The sequence below is a fragment of the Hemicordylus capensis genome, chromosome 1 (genome assembly GCF_027244095.1).
Source record: "Hemicordylus capensis ecotype Gifberg chromosome 1, rHemCap1.1.pri, whole genome shotgun sequence".
NCBI classification, from domain to species: domain Eukaryota; kingdom Metazoa; phylum Chordata; class Lepidosauria; order Squamata; family Cordylidae; genus Hemicordylus; species Hemicordylus capensis.
This window is the reverse complement of record NC_069657.1, coordinates 80,281,065-80,300,957: the sequence shown is the minus strand read 5'-3', so window position 1 is coordinate 80,300,957 and position 19,893 is coordinate 80,281,065. Positions and strand designations below refer to the sequence as shown.

The following is a 19,893-nucleotide window of genomic DNA, read 5'->3' as shown; positions in this document are numbered from 1 at the left end:
CAGATGCCTGGAAGTGATAGAAAGGGCCTGGCAACTTTTAGAGCAACAAACCTTGTTTTTGTTTAGGATATGGAGTGCTCTGTGCTAGTGTAAGAAAATGCATATTAATAGCAGTGGAGAGATGGCAGTCCACAATATTCAGAGTAAGGTTTTGATTGTTTTCTGTTCATTGTCATTGAGAGTTAAGGCCTTTTTGGAGGAGCAAGGGATAAGACTACTTGGCATGTCTATCTGCTTCAGTAGGAGAATTGGCTCTTCCCTTCTGCTGAACTGAGAACTGACGGGGTGGTCTTCCTGTAGCAGAGCAAAGCAAGATCCCTGTTTGGGTTTTTGGACTGCAGCATAAACAATGAATGCTGCTCTTAGCTATTTTTGGCTGGCTAAGCTTAAATGCTCTCTGTCAGCCCTTGGCAATTTATTAATAATATGTTCAGCATGTATTGGAGTTTTTCTGGCAGAAATTAGGCGATAGTTTATACTGAGGCCTATTAGTAGTTATTGTACTCTGAGGCACTTGTAGATAGGTGAGTGATGAGCCTATATGCTGATTTTATGGAAAGATGGGGCTAGCAATGCATGTAAAGGTTTTGGAACTGACCTGGTGGATAGCCCATCTTTTCTGTATGGAGTTAATTAAATCTGTATTATAAAACATGTCTTTAAAATGAAATTTAGATAAGTTTTCCCTGATGTGCACCAAGAACAATTTTAAAATAGACTGGCATGAGAGGTCAGTGTGATCTAATTGTAAATATTCTGTAAGTGTAGGGAGCACACTGTATTGGGTAATGTAAGAAAATATTCTGTTAAAAAAAAAGTTGGGAGTGGGTGAGGTCTCCTCACCTGTAGACTCCTGTGTCTGACATCTGGTTCTTGTAGTGTGTCGCCTCAGTCAGTCAGACATTTGAGTTAGGGAGGAAAGGATCTCTGAAGCTTGGCAGGAATTGGATTTGTTTCTGTAATGTATTAAAATCCTTGACAGATGTCTTGAGAAACTAAAACATGCTTAATCCATGCCTATAAAATTGAGTGCAAATGTAGTGGCCCAGACCATTGCACCCACTGATACACATTGAAATATATGTTTTCAAAGAAGCCAGGAAAATTGTTTTTGAAAAACTGAATTTAATGGTACTTCTGTTTGCATTTAAAGCAAATACAATCCAGTCTCTTGGCAAAGTGGAAGGTTATACAATTTGTTTTGGAAGAAGTTAGTATCTCTGTCTTTTAGTTATTTTATTGCAGTTGATTAAAATTGTAAATTTGAACTGGTAAGAAGGCAGTCCAAAGCTCCTGCCCTTTGGCCTTTCTTAAGAACATGGAGACAGAATGCTAAGATGCATGAGGCTTCTAACGTTTTCCAGAGATGCTGAATGAATGGGAAAGTTAAACATTTGTGCCTATTTTTAAAATGCATCCTTTTGATTCTTTAACCCTGTATTTTCTATGGTCAGCTGATTTAAAAGAATGATTGAATGATGATTGTTAAATTCTCAGCGTGTTGTTGTTAATTCGATTTCTATGCCACCCTTCCAAAAATGGCTCAGGACGGTTGGTATTGGAGCAAGTCTGTAGTCATTTTGAGTTACCTTACCGGATATACCTGTTAATAGTTGAATATTATGGTATGCTTTTTGAGTGACAACATAGTCACTGTCAAGATGTGTTAAAAATATATTTGCACATCCCTTTGAGAGGCTTGAAAAGTCTGGCTTATTATTTTTCTGTGAATTATTCACATTTGGTCAAAGATTTAAATTTTAAAATTTCCCCCCCAAAAGTGGTAGAGGATTGTTTTAAAAAAAAAAACCCCTGCTAAGATTAATGTCTCCCAGTAGCACTGAAATGTACAGCTTTTGGCAAAAACATTCATGTTCAGACTTGGTGTTAGATAACAGGGTAATAGTTTGCTGCTCTTTCTTGTACAGAGATGTCACTTATCTAACTGTAATATTAAGAAAGAAACTATGCAAGAAGAGGAGGAAGCATTTATTTATCAATGTTAATATTTGTGTATGCCTGTCAGAGTGGCTAGTTTCTTGGTTTTGTTTTTCTCCCATAGGGAAAAACATTTTTGTGGCTTTTGAACCATATGACAGGGCTGGGCAGCCTTCTGGGCCACCTTTTGAGGCTTCATTTGGCCACTACTTGGCCTTTGGTCTCATTGCCAGTTGACATTATTTAAATTCATGTTCTCTTAAAAAATTGTAGCAGATTGTTAGGTAGAGTTAGATTGGCTCCTGAATAACTTTGCACCCATCCAAGGAAGGTGGTCTGTTGCCTTCTCAGGAAGTGCCATCTATTCCTGCCTTCTCTGTCCTTGAGGAAGGAACTTCCTGGTGAGGAACACAATATGTGAATAAAAGAAATTCCCCAGGTAAAAAATTCCCTGCTTGTAATGATTGTTAAAGATGATTCTGTTACAACACAACTTTTACTTGAAAAGTACTATATTTTAAATATATTTGTAACTAATTTCAGTACTGCTGCCACGTGTGTACTTTATGTGGGTGTTGAGCAGTGTTCCCTCTAACACGGATTCCCAGGTGGTGTTGACGATAACTCCCACAATCCCCAAGCTAAATCCATTGCAGCTGGGGATTCTGGGAGTTGTAGTCCACAACATCTGGGAATCCCTGATAGAGGGAATACCGGTCTTGAGAACATGCATGTTTGCAGTTTATAGTCTAACACAGTATTAATGCTTGTAAAAGTTTAATGCTGTTAAGAAAAAGGCATGAAAAAGTTTAGTGCAACATTTCCTGTTTCCATGATACAGAGAAATGAAGGAGAAAATTGTGTGTGTGTGTTCAGGTTCCTAATGTTTCCCTACTGTTCATTTCATTTTGTAGCAGAAATGACATTACTGCCTTCCCTGCATCCTCTGATATAGGACAGGAGTAGAAATCAAGTCTATAATTCTGTAGTATGTATCAATATGTTGCCCTTAATCCTGTTTGAAATGCATGTTTCTGCATGTATTTCAAACAGGTCTGCACATGGAATTTAATTTTTTTCTAGAATTGAATATTGGAATAAAAAACCCAACAAAAGAGTAGCTATAGCTGTTAACTACCTAATACTTGCTGCAGACATACAAAATTGCCTACCTGAAACATATAGTTCCAGTGTTAGGTCTGCTTAGGTTTGGGGTTTTGAGATACTGAGTGAGACAGACAAAAAATGATTTGTCTCAGAATTCTGTTATGGCTACTGTTTTGTACTGGGACAACTGGTTGACACATGTTGATATATTATTACTTGCACATCTGGAAGCATTTTGTATGACTTCAGAATGTTAAGCGTGGTAGATACATCATACTCTCACCATGTTTCTTTTCTTATGATTGTGAGATCTTGGGAATAAGCATAATAAAGATTATGAAAGTCTTACTTGCACTTTGGATCCTGAACGCTGATGTTCATAATATTATCAGGCAACTCATAGTAGACTTATGATACTGGGAACATGGGCTGCTACTAAAAATGACATTTCTGGATCAAGTTTTCCCCCCTTCTTTCCTGTAATGGGTAGTATTGCTCACTCTGTGTCTTGACAACACTCAATATTATGATTACTGGCTCCTGTTCAATATCACTGATTGCTGCTGGTGGAGGTAGAGAAAAGTGCTATGTTTATTTATATTTATGTAAACCACTTTGGGAACTTTGTTGAAAAGCAGTATATAATTATTCATTGTTTCTGTATGCTGTGGTGTGATGGCATTAGGTTAGTGGTGTTACACCTGGTGCATGGGGGGATTAGATACAGATGTGCAGTTTTTATCAGCACCTGTGTTTCCCATAATGTCTCTTCTGCCCTCAAGATAAACAGTTATATTATCTGGTATTTTTGCAAGTTGGAACATATGATCTATTATATTGTTGGTAATAAAAACAATTGTGCCTTCTTATAGTGAACTTAAAAAAATTCAAAGCAATTAGTGAAGTTCCATATATTAAATTTGCTGTAAGAAGTGAAAAACATTGATAGGGAAGTCCATTATTTCTGCTGGAAAGGTTGTGGCCTTCAACATGCACCTGGACTATCCTCTGGTTCACAAGTTTTAGGCAGATGTTCTCCAGGCTCCATATCATTAGATTAAAATGAATGTGTCTGTTTTAAATTGTTTATCTCTGCTATCTCTCCTGCTACTTTGTGGGTGCCAACAGGCATGTGGATAAAGGTGATCTGGTTGATGTAGTATACTTGGATTTCCAAAAAGCTTTTGACCAGGTTTTCTCCACCAAAGGCTTTTGAGTAAATTTAGCAGACATAGGATAAGGGGACAGGTTCATGTGTGGATTGGTAATTGGTTGAAGGACAGGAAGCAGAGGGTAGGAATAAATGGATAGTTTTCACAATGGAGGGACATTTTTCTCTCTCTCACAACACAAGAACCAGGGGTCATCCCATGGAACTGAAGACTGGGAAATTTAGGGCCAACAAAAGGAAGTACTTTTTCACATAGAACTCTCTGCTACGGGATGTGGTGATGGCCACTAGTTTGGATGGCTTTAAAAGCAGCTCAGGCAAATTCATGGAGGACAGGTCTATCAATGGCTACTAGTTTGGTGGCTATTAGTCAGCTCCAGCCTCAGAGGCAGAATGTCTTTGGATACCAGTTGCAACAGTGGGAGAGTGTGCTCTCACCACTTGCCTGTGGGCTTCTCAGAGGCATCTGGTGGGACACTGTGTGAAACAGGATGCTGGATTAAATAGGCCTTGGGCCTGATCCAGCAGGGCTATTCTTATGTTCTGCTGTTGATTTTTCATCTGACTTCATAGTAATTTATTTTTGCTGTTATTGTTTTGATATTTGTACTGTAATATAATATTTTATAAGTGTGTTTTGAATTTGTCAAATTCAGCACTGAAGTATAAGTATTTTAAATATTTAAAATGTCAGGATCATCACTGGTATTACTTGGAAATGAATTATCAAGTTCAGCAGCAATATGTTTTAAGCAAATATGAGATTTATATTGGTATCTGCTAGGGTGGTTATAGCCTCAAAATGAAATTAATCAACTCCCCCTTATGCTTAAATCAGATATTGTTTAATGGGAAAATATGTCTTTCAGTTATGAAAACTCATGAGGGTGACAAAAGAGAAACTCCTTTTTTGAGATTTGGCTATCACTTTAACTATATATGAAAATATTTCTGCTCACATTAGGTAATCTCAGTCGGAATTAAACTTCTCATATTAAGTTGATCACTTCTGTAACCCAGTCATACTTGCCTATAATCTCTGCATCCTAATTTTGTAATAAGCCTTCTGTTCTTTTGTATGCTGTAAAGGGAAATGAAGATAATGTAAGTTTTCAAAAATAAAGGTTTAAAATTCCATACAAAAATGTGACCATAAATTTACATTTTATACATCACTTTAGGAGGTCTGTTTTGTTTTAACTCTAATAAGCTGCTGGTGGAATTCTCTTTCATTGCTGTATGTAACTTTGTCCCACTTGAGACTCTGGTTAATATTTTGGGTAGAAGAAAAGTAAGACAGATGTGAGGTTTAACTGAAGGAAACCTCAGCTAGTCTGCAATTTAATTAAGACCAAATGAAAATGCTCACAAATGCCATAATCATTGTTTGTTTGAAATGCTGATATCTATGTTTTAAATAACAGGAAAGATTATCTTTAATCAGTTTCCTACATATTCTGCTTCTATTCTTGAGTGTGTCAGTTTTGCTGAGTTGCACTGAAATCAAAGATATGCATTAGTTACATTGTGGCTGATTTATTCTGTTCATATTTGCTCTTGCCCCCTATTTTATTATATGACATTTTGGGCCTGAGGCTATAGAGGTAAGTCTGAAGTATGTTTCATACATTTACTGATATGGTGTATTTCTATAATTGGCATAATGCATCCTTCACATTTATTAACTGGTTAATATTTGCTTACAAACCCACTTCAATCCATGTTTAAGATGGGAATCATCAGTAGTGTTGATACAGATGTAGCACTAACCTGTGGTATTTTTTAAGGGGGTGGAATTGTTTTTACTTCGAAGTTTAAGCAATCAAGCCAGCAAAGGTAGGAAGGGGATGGAGTCTGTATTCCTGGAACTTGCTCTTGATTTGAAAACTCCCTGGTTTGCAGGGACCCAGCATTGCATCTGCACTGGATCTTTGTGTTTGTACTTTGCTCATGTACTTCCTTTGCTCTTGTACATTGTATCTGCTGTGATGTACTGTATAATGTCTCACTTGCAATGCTCTTCGTTTTCTTCAATTATTGTCAATTCTCATTCTAGTCTACAAGTTATCCTCAACTTTTCTTTTGAAGTGAGCTTTCAAAATCAAAAATTGTAATTCCTTGCCAAGGTAATTTGCTGTATGCCGTGCATAGTTTGTAAAATTAGAACCTCCATGATGGGGTATTTTTCTTCTCCAAGAGATTGGCTGGTTGACCATAGAATGGCATGGATAAAAGTTTGCTGTGTTTTGTGTTAGTTGTATGACAGTGTTTTGGACCAAAATATATCTGGCACAGGCAAATATGAATTCACAACCCATTCTAGTCATTAATTTACTTGTGACGTTTCTCATGTGGTTACATTTACTACAGTAGCCAGCATTTTTGTTTGCTTTGAAGATGGCCTGACCTGCAGCCAGAAGAACGTTTGTGTTGGGCGAGGGGGAGTACAATTATGCAGTAGGTGGGAGAGAGGCATCTTAAAATATGTTTCGATAATACAATGAAACTAAAGTTTCAATTTTATTAAAAAGTTTCAAAGTACCCTAGTGTCTGTTCATCATCTCAGCTGCATGGCTGGAACAAGAGTAAGCTTGCCAAATGATTTACTCTTGTTTTGCTTTTTAAAACTAACCTGCTCAATTCCATGAGTTCAGAATGGTTTTCTTACATAAATCCAAAATGAGCTACAAAGAACTCAATACCAATGAAACATATCATGAAATAATGTTAAAGGCCATGGAGGCAGGGACATAACCCTTCCCTATACACTGCTTCCAAATATTTAGAGAGAGTGTGCTGCATTTTAAATATATCAACATTTAAAAAATATTATGGCATGTATGTATGTACTATAGAATGCAGGGCCCCCCCCCCTTTTACCAGCAGCCTCCAGGTGAGCCTGGACATTGTGGCCTTAGAGCTGTATTGCTTGGGTGCGGAGGTTACATCACCTTAAAGCTCCCAGGCTAAATAAAGCTGTAGCAACCTTGTGCTGACTCCTTGTATTGCTGGCTGAAGCATGTGTCCCCACATGAAGAGGGCTTCATGGAGTGCAGGAGCAGTCCAAGAGAGGGAGAGTCCTGACATGTATTTTGACTTTGAGAATGTTTAACCACATGGGGGACAAAACCAAGCCCTGTGGGACCCCCACAGACCAGTGGCCAAGATCAGTAATCCCCCAGCACTACTTTCTTGATCCTCCCCCTGAGAAAGGACCGAAGCCACTCAAATGCAGTACTTCCAATACTTATATTTGAGAGGTGGTCCAGAAGGATACCATGGTTGATATAGAGCGCCACTGAGAGGTCCAGCGGAACCAACAGGGATGCATTCCCCCTGTCAAGCTCCTGCCATAGGTCATCCACTAAAGCAGGGATTATCAATGTTGGGTCTCCAGATGTTATTGGACTTCAGTTCTCATAATCCCCAGTGGCCTTTGGCTGGGGATTATGGGAGTTGAAGTCCAATAACAACTGGGGACCCAACGTTGAGAATCCCTGCACTAGAGCAACCAGGGCAGTTTCATTCCCATATCCCAGATGGAAGCCAGATTGAAAGGGGTCTGGATAATCTGTATCATCCAAGACCTTCTGTAGCTGGGACACCACCAAACGCTCTATTACTTTGCCCCAAAAGGGAAGGGTATAAACAGGTCGATAGTTGTCCAGGTTGGAGGGCTCAAGGAAAGGCTTTTTAAATAATGGTCTTACTATGGCCTCCTTGATGCATGGTGCTTTCTTGTCCTCCCTTAATGAAGCTTTGATTATAGCCTCCAACCATTTGCCTGTACCCTCCCTGGCAGATTTTATTAGCCATGTAGGGAAAGGGTCCAGAGCATACGATGTTGCCTGCACACTGCCCAGGATCTTGTCCACATTCTCAGGCTGCACTAACTGAAACTAATCAAACAAAATAGGACCAGATGGTACCCGAGGCATGTCTGCTGGAGTTGCCAAAAGCCTGGAGTCCAAATCAGCATGGATGCGAGCAACTTTATCTGCAAAGTGACATGCAAACTGATCACAATGGACTGTAGGTGGTTCTCCCCCATTACCTGAGGGGATGTGTGGAGCAATGCCTTGGTTCACAAGAGTTCCACTGGTCTTCACTGAGCAGATGCAATGGAGGCAGAGAAAAAACATTGCTTCACCACCCACCACCGCCACAGAGTAGTCTCTGAGATAGGCTCCAGCCTGTGTTTGGTTGGATTAATCATGACTCTTTCTCCAGCATCATTCCAGCCATTGTCAGAGTTGTCTCATTGCCCTAAGCTCTGAGGAAAACCAAGGAGCAGAACGGGCTCCACCAAGTCGGAGAGGGCATTTAGGAATGACTGTGTCAATAGCCTGGGCTATCTCCATGTTCCAGAGATTTACCATTCCCTCAACAGATTCACCAGCTCTAGTCACTGGAAATTCCCTGAGGGCTGTCTGGAAACCAAGCGGATCCATAAGCCTCTGGGAGTGGACCATTCTCGAGCTTGGATTGGCTTTACGTTTTATGGGGGTGGTCCAGCTCAAGTGCAAGCCTTTGAGCTTAGACAGCTCTAGCTTGAGTCTGGCTTGATTTGAAGTTGATTCGCATAACCTTAGTGGAGCAGAGGCAAACAGTTAGGGCTCCGCCCAACAGAACTCTGTTATTCAGTTCAGTGAGATTTAACTTCCTCGTAATTATACTTAGATTGCAGTTGAAATCGGAAAACTCGTGCTTTTAATGCAGGATGCCTCCTTGTCTTAAGGAGGCAATCAATAGGCCGCTTCTGAAGAAGCCTGCCTTAGATCCCTCAGAATTAAATAATTACAGGCCTGTCTCCAACCTTCCATGGTTGGGCAAGGTGGTGGCCTTCCAGTTCCAGGTGGTCTTGGAGGAAACTGATTATCTAGACCCATTTCAAACTGGCTTTTGGGCATGCTACGGGGTGGATACTTCCTTGGTTGGCCTGATGGATGATCTCCAATTGGGAATTGACAGAGGGAGTGTGACTCTGTTGGTACTTTTGGATCTCTCAGCGGCTTTCGATGCTATTGACCTTAGTATCCTTCTGGAATGTCTGAGGGGATTGGGAGTGGGTGGCAGTGCTTTGCAGTGGTTCTGCTCCTACCTCACTGGCAGATTCCAGATGGTGTGTGCTGGGGACTGTTGTTCTTCAAAATCTGAACTTTTGTAGGATGTCCCTCAGGGCTCCGTGTTGTCTCTGATGTTGTTTAACACCTACATGAAACCTCTTGGAGAGATCATTAGGAGATTTGGTGCAGGGTGTTATCAATATGCTGATGACACCCAAATCTATTTCTCCATGTTGACATCATCAGGAGGCAAAACTTCCCTTAACGCCTGCCTGGAGGCAGTAATGGGCTGGATGAGGTATAAAAAACTGAGGCAGAATCCAGATAATGCGAAGGTACTTATTGTGTGGGATTGAAACTCAGGAGACTATTTTGATCTGCCTGTTCTGGATGGGGTCATGTTCCCCCAGAAGGAACAGGTGCGCAGTCTGGGAGTACTACTGGATCCGAACCTCTCCCTGGTTTCTCAGGTTGAGGCGGTGGCCAGAGGTGCTTTTTATCAGCTTTGGCTGATACGCCAGCTGCGTCTGTTTCTTGAGATGAATGACCTCAAAACAGTGGTACATCTGCTGGTCACCTCTAGGCTGAATTACTGCAATGTGCTCTATGTGGGGCTGCCTTTGTACTTACTCCGGAAACTGCAGTGGGTTCAGCACGTGGCAGCTAGGTTGGTCTCTGGGTCATCTAGGAGAGAGCATATTACTTCTGTGTTGAAGGAATTGCACTGGTTGCTGATACATTTCTGGACAAAATACAAGGTGCTGGTCATTACCTATAAAGCCCTAAACAGCTTAGGCCCTGGGTATTTAAGAGAATGTCTTCTTTGCTATGAGCCTCACAGCCTGCTAAGATCATCTGGAGAGGTTTGCCTGCAGCTGCCGCCAACATGTCTGGTGGCTACTCGGGAACGGGCCTTCTCCGTTGCAGCCCCTGGACTTTGGAATGCGCTCTCTGTTGAAATAAGAGCCTGGCAACTTTTTAAAAGGCAGTGAAGACACATGTATTCACTCAGGCTTTTAATTAGATTTATAGTTTTAAATAATTTTAATACTAGATTTTAAATGTTTTTAATATTTTAATTGATTTAATGTTTTAAATAATTGTAATTGTAAACCGCCCAGAAACGCAAGTTTTGGGTGGTATAGTAATATTTTAAATAAAATAAATAAATACAAACATATAAATTAATGAAATTGGTTGCATGGTTATACCATCTACTGTGAAAAGAAGCACTGAAATTGCTGTTACTGTTGTCTGACCTTTCTTGTCAAAGGGCTCTTATACACGGTCAAAATAATTTCATAGCCATAATTCTGCTTTAGTACTCAAGTTTAGATTTATGTGTGTCATAATATGTTGCATGCATGGGCTACAGTGTATCCATGCTTAATATATTTTAATTGCCACCATGTATTTGTATACAGTGCCAAATTTTCAAACCACATTATTTCTTCTTAAGTTGTGAGACTGAATAAAACACAAAAACTGTATATGAAAACAACCTGATACTGTTTTCAGAATGTGCCTGCATTCCTTCATTATTAAAAGTTTTATATTCTTCTGCCAACCAGCTCTGGTTAAACCATTAGGCATTCTCTTAAAGCAGCTGTTCAACAAGTCAGCAGTCTCTACGTTTTTTCTTCCTCCAGTTTTTGATTGCTAGTACAAGGATGTTTTGAAGAAACACATTAGTCTAACGCTTCCCGTTCACTTTTATGTGACTCTTCTTGGATTTTGATTCTGCTGCCTAAATATGACATTGTAGTACTGCAGTGAAATCGGTGCGATATCTTCATTTAGTAGAACAGCATGTTGTTTTTTCTCTGTTTTTCTTGGTTGAAGCAGCTGTTTCAACTGTGTATTAGGCAGTGTTTTAGGCAGTGTATTCAACTGCTGTGTATTTATTGAAACATCTGCTTCACATATATTGATTCTTTTTAGTCTGGTACAGGAGCCTTGAGGTAGAGGTTTGCCAGCTTCAGTTTAACCTGTCTTCAAACCAGCTTCCCACACTTTGTATTTCTGCTAGCACTGATTGCACAAAACACTGGTTTGGGGACACTGGATGCTTCTGTAGTCTTTTCAATAGACACTATAATGACATATATCCTGATAGGATTTTGATGTGTTCAAATGATTTTAAAGGTAGCTTCAAGTAAGTAGTTTTAAGCAGATATTTGTGTATTGTGTGTTATCTATGCTTGTGTGGAAAGGCTGTTTCTCTGTGCCTTACATCTAAGGGCTTTGTGCCTGCGCAGAGACTCAGTCTGGAAGCATTCCAAGCTTCTGTGTTGTAGTTTTGGTGGGTGTCTTGCCCCCTTCCCTCTTGTGCGCAAGTGTTGCCCTTTCCCTCCTCAGTCTCTTTGTCCACCGTCAGATTGGCACCTCTTTGGAGATGTTTGGGGTGGGTGGGGAGGACAGTTAAGTTATCTATTTCCTTTTGTTCCGCCTCTTTCTCCTTCCTATTTAGTATTTTGTTCTTTCCTCCTTTTTTGAGTTTGTGTTTTTATTTTATTATTCATGCCCAGCCCACCCTTCCTCTCTGGGTATCCAAGGGGCAAGGTTACCTTCAAATGGTGCACACTCTGTAGGGCTGAGTTGTCCTGCACTGATAGCTGCTGTTTGTTTTGTCTCAGAGAGGCACACATCACGGATTCCTGTGTCTACTGCCTAAAGTTTACCAAACAATCCCCGCAAAAACTGGGTATCGAGACTCTGCTCATGATTGTGGGTGCAACTGTTGCTATCCTCAAGGCCCACCTCAACTTCCCAATGATGCATGCCTCTTTGGAAGAGAGCTCCAGACTCTCTCTAAAGCTGCGGCAACCATCCTTGCCTCTACATCGGCGTCTGGCCTGGCCCAAACCTCGGGACACAACACGCTCCCAAGTACAGCTCTAGAACTCACGCCTCCTTTGACCTCCATGTTGGTCCCAACCCCCTCAGTACTGACCATGCAGACAGTTTTACTTAAGAAAAAGAAGCAGTGCCCCCTGTGCTCTCTGAGCTCCGAGACTCAATTGGACCTTCCTAAGGTGCCAAAGAAGAGGCCATTTTTGGAGAACCCTCCACAACACTCCAGACACCAAAAGAAACAGACACCATCAGCTCAGCTGGTCTCTTCGAAATATTCTCGAATACCCACTCAGATTTGAGCATTCCAGCTGGTCAAGGATCACCCCGATCTGTACTTTTGACCTGGGTGGTACCATTGGTCCTGGACCAATATGACCTGGTATTTATGCACACCCCAGGCATTAGAAGGCCTATCGTTCCACCTATGTGGATCCTTGAGAAGATTGGTACAGTTCCATTCCTGTCTGTACATTTTCATATGCGAGGACTCGCTTTTGTTCCTGTCCATTTGAGATGAGCTACACTCATATAGCAACCTATCAAGACCTTAGGCTAGATGAATGGATGCTGCCCAAACAGCCGCAGCCCTTAGTTCTGGATCCTCCTATCCCCTGGAAACTTGCCCCCACTTATCCATTGAACCAGACACCATCAGAACTGGTGAAGCCTCTGCCTCCCATATCCAGGGTGTGTGTTGGGGGTTGGGACAACTTAAGCAAGATCCAGAATCGGAGGGAAAAATGAATCCAAGGAGGTTGAGGGTACCCTTTCTATACACTCAGATGTGGCATCCATGTGGGTTCCTTACCTAACAACCTTTTGGTGGACCCCAAACATAATTCACCCTCAGAAGACTATAAGCTTTACTCTATCTGTCCAGAATGGCCACCTCCTTGGGAGTCCAGCTGGCCCAACAAAACAAAGTAGAGCTAGACTCTCTCTTTGGTCTCATAGATGCTGACGCATGGGCTCAAATTTAGTTACCCCTCAGTGCTGCACTCATGGATATTGCCAAATCATGCTGGAATAAACCCTCCTCTTTTCCACAACAAACCAAACATTTAGAAAACTTACCATGTCCACACAGATGATGAAGTGGTGGTTAGATTCCTGCAGAAACACCCTACCCCTAATTCTGTAGTGGTGGTGAAGTGACCAGTCTCTCCTCCTTCTAGAGGTTTAACAGGAAGTGAACCCCTGTTTTGACAGACAGGCTGGTGACCTCCAGGGATTGATCAATCAGCCCACCAGGTGGGTGGGACATGAGCTGTGGGGGGAACAAGAAAGGATGTCTGTGCTGGGAGTGCAGAGGACACGCAGCAATGCAGTTTGCTGCAGCAGGACGAGACTAGGTTCTTGGAGGATAGAATTGCAGGGGCTTGACTCTCATCAGGAGTTTGGTGAGTTCAGGGAAAAAAGAAGCCAGGGCTTTGGCTTCAGGAATTTAGTCTAGGGAAAAGTTTTAGTCAGACTTTGTGTTAAGGATTTTGTTTTGCTTTCTGTGTGGTGCTTTGCATTTCCAAATATTTGTTCTTTGCAACTGAGTATCTAATATTTCAATGTGTGCTGCCCCAGAACCATCTGGGCGCTTTTGAAGTATCCTGTAACCAATTAATTATTTTAAGTGTATCTAAAAAGCCTCCGATGGAACCAGTCTGTAGTAAATGAATAAAAGTTTTCTCTCTCTGTTCTTTTTACAAGCCTCAGAGGGTTGATAACCCAGCAGGAGAAGGGGGATTTTCTTTGGTGCAAAAGCATCTCAAAGAGAGCTTGGCCAGATTAACAATTAACTCCACATGCAGGTAGATGCCTGGGAGAACAATTGGTTTTATTCTTGCCTGTTAGCAAGGGTGAGTATATTTTTGGTATTAGCCCAATAACCAGTTACAGAGAGACTCTGGACTAAAACACTTTAGTCCAACAGTCAGACCTCGGAAAGCTTGGTGGCAGTGAGAGTAACCTACCAGAACCTCTGGGTTTACCAGAACCATTTATTTTACTTTCTGGGTTTTTGGAAAGTTAATGATTATTAACAGCCAAGCAGCTTCCCAGAGCTCTCTGATGAATGAATCAGCTGACAAGAGTCCCTCGTGAGCTAGGTAACTGAGGAAACTGCTGTAAAATGGTTTAGGGATTAGGATTAGATTTAGGGAGCTTAATCATTATTCTGGCCTGAGTCAGGAAAGGAAAATTTTCACTACCCATAATCCACTACAGGTGGAAACTTCACAATGCGAGTGGCATCCTCCCGAGCAGACCAGGAAGGATGTAAACTGGTCTTGTTCAGCAAGCATTTATACTCTGTTTCCATGCTGCACCTCAAGGTGGCAAACTTCCAGGCATACAATGCCAGGTACAATCATTTCCTGTGGGGAAAAGCTGGGTCCCTTCCTTAAATACTAGCCACAGGATAAGGAGGAGCCAGTAGAGGTCGTCTTAACAGAAGCAGCACACTTGGCAAAGCAAGAACTGTATGCAGTACGTCACTCCATGGAATGCGCCACAAAAGTAATGGTGACCTCCATTGCCATCTAGAGGCATGCCTGGCTCAGATCTTCTGGCCTCACCCATAAGGCCTGCGTATGCATTGAGGACCTCCTCTCGATGGAAACGTGCTCTTTGGAGAGAGAACAGATGAGACCCTGCAGAAATTACAGAAACCATGCAACACAGCTTGGTCCATGAGCCTACAGTCTCAACCATCTCGTACTCATAGGTCTGCCCCTTGGCCCTCACCCCAACAGCCTCAGCAGCCTCAGTCCTATATGCCTTTAAACCGGCTCTTTCATACCCAGAAGTATTCTCAGTTTGGGAAGAAGCAGCTGTACCCCTACAATAAATATCCTGCCCCAAAGCAGCGACAGCAGTCCTTTCTCCAAGAAGCAATGACTGCCCCGTGCTGGCCACATAGAGACCCATCTCTCCTCCTAGGTACCAGCCTGGGAGGAGATCACAATGGATCCCTGGGTCCTCACAATTATTAGGATTGGTTACGCCCTCGAATTATCTAATGATCTACAACTCCCTTTCACCTATCACCACGAGACCCACATGGATATTGAGGGAAGAAGTTGCCTCCCGCTTGGAGAAGGGTGCCATAGAACCTATGCTGCTGAAAGCAGGTCCAGGTTCCTATTCTCCTTACTTCGCCATACCCAAGGCCAATAGGGGGTACTTCCTATCTTGGATCTCGGGGACTGAACAACTCCATCATCTACAAGTGCTTCAGACTAACAATTCCGGTTCAGTTCAGTTTATTACAATCTTTGATCAAATATACAGATTTCAGTCCAAACCCAGATGATAAAGAGCTGTAAAGGTGAATATTGATAAATGTGTGTGTGCGCACACGCGCGCGCGCGCACACACACACACACACACACACTCTCTCTTACATAAAATTAGAATAAAATAGGAGGAAACAAACTAAAAAACCTGAATTAACCATTTGTAACACACCATGTGAGGATCTTAATCACCGGTGTACAAACTTTAGCTACCAGATGCAAGACATCGGTGTAATATCAGAAAGAAGTAAGTTAATATAAAACTCTTCAGGACTATAAAACAAGACAAACAATATATCTAAAACACGAATCACAATAGAAGGAACAATACAAAAACACATGGCCAACTGTCCCAACATCCTCATTCCCACAAGGGCACAGTCGCTCCAATCCAGCTGAGCCAATGTCAGGGCTAATCTCTGTGTTGAGTATGTCAAATTATACAGATATTTAGCTGGTTTTTGCAAGGACTTAACAGCTCCAAACTTCGCATAGTTTGATGCCGAGCGTAGATCCATCTGGTGTTCCGTATCAGTAATATGCTGTTTAAGGATCACCTTGGTGTTATCGTAGCCCAGAGGAAGTAGATATTCCATTGAGCTGTCCATAACCCCAAGATCTCTCTCCAGGTCTGTCACTGACAGCTCAGATCCCATCAGCGTATATGTGAAGTTAGGGTTTTTTGCCCCAGTGTGCATCACTTTACACTTGCTTACATTGGACCACATTTGCCACTTTGTCGCTCACTCCACCAGTTTGGAGAGATCTTTTTGGAGCTCTTTACAATCAGTTTTGGATTTCTCTGGACACCCTGACCCCAGTATTTAAACCCAGAATTACCAATTCAGAATTGTGTAAAATTCAGGCATGTGTCTGAATTCCATTTTATTAAGGAATCAATTAATGCCTGAATTCTTTTTTTTTTTGCTTTTAAATTTTTTATTTATTTTTATATCTTAACAATCTCGTTACATCCAATTAAACAAATGTTGACTTCCCGCTCACCAATCCGCGCGAATCACTAACTATACAATTCAACCATTGCTATAGTAATTCAAAACATACAATACCTTACAAACTCAATTTTACTCTACTCAACCTGCTAATATTACTAAATTTCAAACCCTGTTGAAAAATCAATATTAGAAAAATAGTTCTTTAGGTATAATAAGAATGGTTTCCAATCTTCTTTAAAACATTCCAAGTTTTGATCTCTTATCAGTACTGTAAGTTTTGTCATCTCAGCATATTCCAAATTTTTTATCAACCAATCTTCTTTTGAGGGCAATTCATTATCCTTCAATTTCTGCGCATATACTATTCTGGCCGCCGTGGTTGCATACATAAAGAATGTTAAATTTCTTGTGGAAAACTCTCCTTGCGTTATTCCCAGCAGGAAGGATTCTGGTCTCTTAGGAAATGTCATTTTAAAATTTTTCTTTAACTCATTATATATCATGTCCCAAAAGGCCTTTGCCTTCCTACAGGACCACCACATATGGCAAAAAGTTCCTTCACAGTGTCCACATTTCCAACATTTGTTTGAAACATTTTTATACATTAGTGCTAATTTTTTAGGTGTCAAATACCACCTGTATATCATTCTCTCTAATAAAAGGCTTGGTGTCCGTCCGTGGACAACCAAGCGTGTGTCCGTGCCTCCCTCGGCTGTTCTACGCATGCGCGGAGCGCATGCGCAGAACGGCCGAGGCAGAAACGGAGACAGGCACCAGGCGGCCATGTTTCTGACTCTGCCCGGCCACGGGGAGGACAGATGCGGCTCCGGCAGCCGCTTGGAGGCAGAGACGGCGGCAGGACCAGACCACCCGCGGGCGGCAGATAAAGATGGCTGCGACAGCCGCTTGGAGGCAGAGGCGGCTGCGAGGGGACTGGGAGGGCAGCGGGAGCAATGGAAAACAGCCGCAAATACTTAAAAAGCGGCGGACACAGAATGGAGAAGGGACCCAGCGGCAGGGACCAGGCGGTTAAAAAGCACACAATGTAAACCCCACGGAAGGAAGAGGAGGAGGAGGAGAGCGAACAGCGGGAAGGAGCAGCCGCACCTCTACAAATTCTGCGGCTCATCCGCCGTGGAGCTGCTTGAGAGAGGGATGGCATGGTCGGAAGCAGAGCTGGAGAATGGAGCAGGGAAAGACCGGGCAGGGAAAGACGGTGGCGGCGGCATGCGCGCCGCAAATGATATAACCAACGGCCGCCATGAGACCAACAGTACACAGGAGCAGCCGCTCAGAAGCTCTTTCTCCACAGCGCCTTCTCAGTTGGGGGAAAAGGCGGGAGAAAAAGCCCACTGCGAAAAGCCCTGTGTCCTCCACAAAGAGAAAACCCTTCTTCTCCCTCAAGCACGGAGCACACTCTAGAGCCAGAGAAGAGAGAACTCCCTGGCCAGGAAAGGAAATCGCTGGCTGCGCTCGCCCAGCTGAGCCGCGAGTGAGGGAAAAAGCACAAAACAGCCAAACACGACTGCTGGCCATTCTAATTAGATCTAACCCAGCTACATAAACGAGCCTGGCTCCAGGCACTTAGGCTAGGTGGCAGGGATAAGAGTTGATAAAGCTCCTCACAAAATTGAGGTGAGAAGGAAAAAAAACTTGAGAAAAAAATAGAAAAGAAAATCCGGGTGGGGGGGGGGAGGAATCCAAACACATATATTTAAGAGAAGGGGGGGGGGAATTAACACATACTGTATTTGATAAACACAGAAGACATCCTTGCTAAAAAAAATAAAGGAGTGTTTACTACATTAAAATAAACAGTTTTATATCAACTCTCAGTACAGCAGTAGGGCAGACTATGACTGTAAGCTGCACGCTTTAGAGAGAGACTTTTATGGCTTTAAATATATCAGAGGAAATAATTAGCACACTTTGTGGCAGCCAGTGATGGAATTTATTCATTTGGAAGGCATTGGTTACCTGTCATCAAAACTACATGTCCTTCCTTTTCTGTTAAACTTCAACTGGGGCCAGTAAGAAGTCACTAAAAGGAAATGAAGAGGTTCTTTGACAGTGCTCCCATGCAATGATTTAATGCTGCTAAAAGACAGCAACCCCATAAGAATGCCAACAAACATAGTTTATATTATCAAGCTTCCAATTAGCATGCTTACTTAATCAAGGAGGAAGGCAAAGAGAGAGAGAGAGAGAGAGAGAGAGAGAGAGAGAGGAAGGAGTGAGTGAGGGAGACAGGACAATAGAAAGATGGAAAAAAGGAAGGAGAGAAAAGAGAGAGAAGGGAGGGAAAAGGACAAAAGAAAGAAGGAGGGAGGGAGGAAGGGAAAGAAGGAAACAGAAGGAAGGAAGGAGAAAGAAAAAGGAGAAAGGAGTGAGGAAGAAGGACAAAAGAAAGACAGAAGGGAGGGAGGAGCAGCCAGCCCCAAAGAGCGAGCCCGTTAAAGGAAGAAAAGAGGAAAAGAGAAAGAAAACAGAAAGAAGGGAGTGAGAAGAGGTGAAAGAAAGGAAGGAAAGGAGAGAGAGGGAGAGCGAGAGAGAAGGAAGGGAGGAAAGAGGGAGAGAGAGAAAGAAAAAATGGAAAGGAGGGCGAGAGGGAGGAAGAAGGAAGGAATGGAGAGAGAGAGAAGAAGAAGAAAGGAAGGAAAGAGGGAAAGAAAGAAAAAAGAAAGAAGGGAAGGAGAAGAGGGGGAAGAAAGGAAGGAAAGGAAAGAGAGGGGGAGGGAGAGAAAAGGAAGGAATGAAAAAGAGAGAGAGAGAAAAAGGAAGGAAAGGAGGGCAAGAGAGAGGGAGAAGGAAGAAAGAAAGGGGGGGAGGTACTAGCGCCCGTTATTTTAACGGGCTTAAAAATACTAGTCTTATAATAATTTTCTTTTAAAGTATAACATGCAGTGAACTTTAAATCCATTTTCCATAATTTTTCCCAAGCTGCCATATCTATATTATGACCCACATCTTGAGCCCATTTTATCATAGTTGTTTTAACCACTTCATCTCTTGTCTCCTCCAAAAGCAACAGCCTATACATCTTAGAAACTAATTTTTCATCATTTTCACACAGCTCCTTCTCAAATCTCGACATTTGATTGTCAAATCCAACTTTAAGATCCTTCTTATAAACTTCATTTAACTGATGATACTGAAATCAATTACTAACCAAATTTTGTACTTCAATTAGGTTTTTTAATTTACAGCCCTTTTCTTGGAAACATAACAAATCCCTATAGGTACCCCATTCCGGTTGCATATTTATCTCTTTACATGCTAAAGCTTCAATCGGGGATAGCCATAACGGAGTTTTAGGTTCCAACCATTTTTTATATTTTACCCACACTCTCATTAGACTTCTTCTTACATAGTGATTAAGGAAATCTTTATGTACTTTACTTTTATTATACCGCAAATATGAATGCCATCCAGATCTTCTACCAAATCCTTCCAGATCAAGTATTCTAGGATTTCTTAATATTATCCATTCTTTTAACAACGTCAAACAAACA

General features: G+C 41.9%; 1 protein-coding gene across 9 annotated transcripts in view; it reads left to right on the top strand.

Annotated features, from left to right (window-relative positions):
* RAD51B (RAD51 paralog B) overlaps positions 1–19,893 on the top strand; it is a 575,469-nt gene that overhangs the window by 31,935 nt on the left and 523,641 nt on the right. The window lies entirely within an intron of this gene.